The sequence below is a fragment of the Formica exsecta genome, unplaced genomic scaffold (assembly GCF_003651465.1).
Source record: "Formica exsecta isolate Colony F162 unplaced genomic scaffold, ASM365146v1 scaffold1085, whole genome shotgun sequence".
In the NCBI taxonomy this organism is placed as follows: domain Eukaryota; kingdom Metazoa; phylum Arthropoda; class Insecta; order Hymenoptera; family Formicidae; genus Formica; species Formica exsecta.
This window is the reverse complement of record NW_021848424.1, coordinates 1-4,788: the sequence shown is the minus strand read 5'-3', so window position 1 is coordinate 4,788 and position 4,788 is coordinate 1. Positions and strand designations below refer to the sequence as shown.

At 30.1% G+C, this 4,788-nt stretch overlaps 1 long non-coding RNA gene across 1 annotated transcript; it reads right to left on the bottom strand.

The window, feature by feature from the left end:
• Window positions 1-3,799: 3,799 nt before the first annotated feature.
• LOC115234992 lies at window positions 3,800-4,136 on the bottom strand. Its single transcript, XR_003883969.1, has 3 exons — window positions 4,088-4,136; window positions 3,939-4,001; window positions 3,800-3,853 (listed from the first exon to the last, which is right to left on the bottom strand). It is a non-coding gene; the product is annotated as an uncharacterized LOC115234992 (long non-coding RNA).
• Between the last annotated feature and the right edge of the window lie 652 nt (window positions 4,137-4,788).

Sequence of the window (4,788 nt, the reverse complement as noted above, 5' to 3'; positions counted from 1 at the left end):
AGTTATCTATTATCGCCGATGCTCTTTCTGAATAACGTATTTTAATTTATGCAAAAAATAAATCTATATATAAATAATAAAAATATTCTAACAATGCTTTTTTCTATGACTGCAGTCGATAAGAGATTAATCGATATAGATGCTGAATAATATTTTGGTGGTTGGTCAATGAGATTAAAAAATTATAAAATTTCCTTGTCATAATTGGTTAATGCAGTGTTTCGGAACATCTGTAGTTTTTTTCCAACCGTAGCGTAGCCTATATTACCTACTGCATACATGACAGTTATCTTAACCTCGCGTGTTTCTCTCTATATTTATATTTTGTGTGATCGCATTTATAGTTTCAAAATATATATTTGTAAGTTTTTTAGATTTTCTGATCTTACTGAAGTGTCATTGAATAAGCATTTTTTGCGTGAAAGTGTTTGGGTGCTATAAGAATGTACAACAAATTCTTAAATGTTGCAACAAGGTACATGACAGTTATCTTAACCTCGCCTGTTTCTCTCTATATTTATATTTTGTGTGATCGCATTTATAGTTTCAAAATATATATTTGTAAGTTTTTTAGATTTTCTGATCTTACTGAAGTGTCATTGAATAAGCATTTTTTGCGTGAAAGTGTTTGGGTGCTATAAGAATGTACAACAAATTCTTAAATGTTGCAACAAGGTACATGACAGTTATCTTAACCTCGCCTGTTTCTCTCTATATTTATATTTTGTGTGATCGCATTTATAGTTTCAAAATATATATTTGTAAGTTTTTTAGATTTTCTGATCTTACTGAAGTGTCATTGAATAAGCATTTTTTGCGTGAAAGTGTTTGGGTGCTATAAGAATGTACAACAAATTCTTAAATGTTGCAACAAGGTACATGACAGTTATCTTAACCTCGCCTGTTTCTCTCTATATTTATATTTTGTGTGATCGCATTTATAGTTTCAAAATATATATTTGTAAGTTTTTTAGATTTTCTGATCTTACTGAAGTGTCATTGAATAAGCATTTTTTGCGTGAAAGTGTTTGGGTGCTATAAGAATGTACAACAAATTCTTAAATGTTGCAACAAGGTACATGACAGTTATCTTAACCTCGCCTGTTTCTCTCTATATTTATATTTTGTGTGATCGCATTTATAGTTTCAAAATATATATTTGTAAGTTTTTTAGATTTTCTGATCTTACTGAAGTGTCATTGAATAAGCATTTTTTGCGTGAAAGTGTTTGGGTGCTATAAGAATGTACAACAAATTCTTAAATGTTGCAACAAGGTACATGACAGTTATCTTAACCTCGCCTGTTTCTCTCTATATTTATATTTTGTGTGATCGCATTTATAGTTTCAAAATATATATTTGTAAGTTTTTTAGATTTTCTGATCTTACTGAAGTGTCATTGAATAAGCATTTTTTGCGTGAAAGTGTTTGGGTGCTATAAGAATGTACAACAAATTCTTAAATGTTGCAACAAGGTACATGACAGTTATCTTAACCTCGCCTGTTTCTCTCTATATTTATATTTTGTGTGATCGCATTTATAGTTTCAAAATATATATTTGTAAGTTTTTTAGATTTTCTGATCTTACTGAAGTGTCATTGAATAAGCATTTTTTGCGTGAAAGTGTTTGGGTGCTATAAGAATGTACAACAAATTCTTAAATGTTGCAACAAGGTACATGACAGTTATCTTAACCTCGCCTGTTTCTCTCTATATTTATATTTTGTGTGATCGCATTTATAGTTTCAAAATATATATTTGTAAGTTTTTTAGATTTTCTGATCTTACTGAAGTGTCATTGAATAAGCATTTTTTGCGTGAAAGTGTTTGGGTGCTATAAGAATGTACAACAAATTCTTAAATGTTGCAACAAGGTACATGACAGTTATCTTAACCTCGCCTGTTTCTCTCTATATTTATATTTTGTGTGATCGCATTTATAGTTTCAAAATATATATTTGTAAGTTTTTTAGATTTTCTGATCTTACTGAAGTGTCATTGAATAAGCATTTTTTGCGTGAAAGTGTTTGGGTGCTATAAGAATGTACAACAAATTCTTAAATGTTGCAACAAGGTACATGACAGTTATCTTAACCTCGCCTGTTTCTCTCTATATTTATATTTTGTGTGATCGCATTTATAGTTTCAAAATATATATTTGTAAGTTTTTTAGATTTTCTGATCTTACTGAAGTGTCATTGGCGTTTTCAATTTCCTCCGTGTGCTGGGCAGGGTTGGATAGTAAATAATTAAAAAGTTAAAAATTGAATTAAAAAGTTAATAATGTTTAACTTAACTTATTGTTTAGTTAATTTTAAACGTGTTAACTTTTAACTTAAACTAATTACTTTTAAATGCATTAATTTATTAACTTTTTTCATACAAGTTAAAATTTTGTATCTTTGGTTTATCAATAATTATAATAAGATAGTATCTAGTACCATTAAAACGTGTGTTCTTACACAACGATGTCATTCTCGGCACACATAGAACGTTTGTTTAGTGCAGGTAGTTTAGTATATGATGACTTAAGAGAAAAACTGATAAACTATAATTTTGAGATGACATTAAAATTCAATAAACATATTTAAATTGTTATTTTTAAATTTTTAAATTTATTGTTAAAATATTTAACAATTAAAGATAAAGATAAAAAGCACGTAGAGCACAGGTGCAGGACGTGTGCAGGTAGAGCAATTCAAATTAAACAGGAAAGTCCTCTTATCGTTAATCGAAATCATCTTATTAACCATTTTGTTTTTAAACACAATAATATCTCTATTAGATAACTATATATATTTAAATGTATATTTAAATAATGTGTATTATTAATTATTATATAAGAAAAAATATATTATCCCTCTTATAAAAAATTACCGTTTTATTATATTATCTAATTTTAAAAAAAGTTAAATTTTAAATATATAATTAAAAGATTAATTACGTAAAATACATATATAAGTTTTGCATAATTAACTTTTAACTTTTTAATAAGTTAATAATTTTTTAACTTAATTTTAATTGAGTTAATTATTGTTTAAATAACTTTTAACATAAACTTAGTTAATTTTTGGGTCATTAACATTGAACCTAACTTAATTAAAAAAAATTAACTTACCCAATCTTGATGCTGGGTTTTTTCTGGTCCGTTCCTGGCGTCCTCAGCTTCCTTCTGAATGTCTTCGAACTCTATGTCCACTTCCGCATTGTCTATTCGCCGATGTCGATTTGGTGGGACTTCTTCATTTTCTTCATCAAGAGGGACTTGTCGTCGTTTTCTATTATAACGCCATTTTCTAGTTTTGAGACTTTTCAGAGCTTTCTCCAAAGCTTCATAGAATTCCATGTTATTGGGATTTGGAAAATATTTATTGGCGTTTATAGCATCTGGAAAAAAAATTCATAAAAAATACTTTAGTTATCGTCATGTATTTAATGTACAATATAAACAATGATAGACGGTGCATTTTTTACGAACCTTGACATGCTTGAGCGAAACGACTGTCTCGCAATTTGCATCCCCCTGGTCCAGTTCTTCCGTTTAAAGTTAAACATGACGAAATCTCCTCATCTTCGGGAAATATGCTGCGAAAATATTCTGCAGCGCAATCAACTGGATTGGTCCGTCCAAGATAAATAAAGTACCCCACCTGTAACAAAATTTTAGTAGTAAACTGAATTACTATAAATATATATTTAGAAAAAAATCTTACCAAGTCATTGTAAATTTCTTCGTCAACTTCTTCGAAGGCCAAGAAATCGTCGACGGTTCTAAAGGAAATTCCCTGTGACTTTATCGGTCTCTTTACTGCAGACTCTCGCATTAACCGTTTAATGGCCGTTGTATTTTCACTGCAGAAAAATATGAAATTGTAAGATTAAAAATTTATTTATAGTAAGTTGTTTGTTGTTCCTTAGTAAAATTATTAATATTTACTCAGTTTTCTTTTCGATGGAAATTTGTCGCTCTTCCATACGACGTAGTTGCGTCATGATCATTCTGAAATAAAATGAATGTTTTCATTCAGACACATAGACAATCTTTGTTTTTATTTTATTTTATTTGTAATTATTTTTGAAACTTACTTTAAAGACCGCACTATATCGTGGGATGTTCTTTCATCTGTTGTCCCTTTTATGTTCTCATCTGGTGTCCCTTCTTCTTTATGTTCTTGGCTATTTTCTCTGACTGGTAATAGGCGTAAATTGCGTTGTACAGTTGATGAAGATGGTGATGGAGATGGTCGTAATAATGTTTGTTTATATTGTGATAATGGTTTTGATGGTGGATGAATGTTTTGTGTGAATGATTTTATGGCTGGTGAAAGAGAGCGTGATGATGTTTGTTTCAGCTGTGATGGGGATTTTGATAGTGGAAGAATGTTTCGTGCTAATGATTGGGCGGTCGAAGAAGAGAGTGATGATGTTTGTTTGCGTTGTGGTGATGATTTTGATGTTAGAGGAATGTTTCGTACAAATGATTGAGCGACTGATGAAGAAGAGCGTGATGAAATGTTTCTATGTTGTACTGATGGAGAGGGCATGTGTTCATATGATTGTGCACGTGAGAATGATGATGATGAAGCATGCAGGGATGATGATACTGGAGATTGTGAATATTGTAATGGTGCTGTCTGTCTTTGTGTAGTTGTTGTAACAGTCATGTTTCGTGTCGTATGTCCTTGTATGTTTTTTACGTCTCTTCGTTGCAATTGCTGAGAGTGGGATGTGTGATATTTTGTAATATCCGTACTCAGCAATTGCAATGCTTTAGATGTTAATTTATT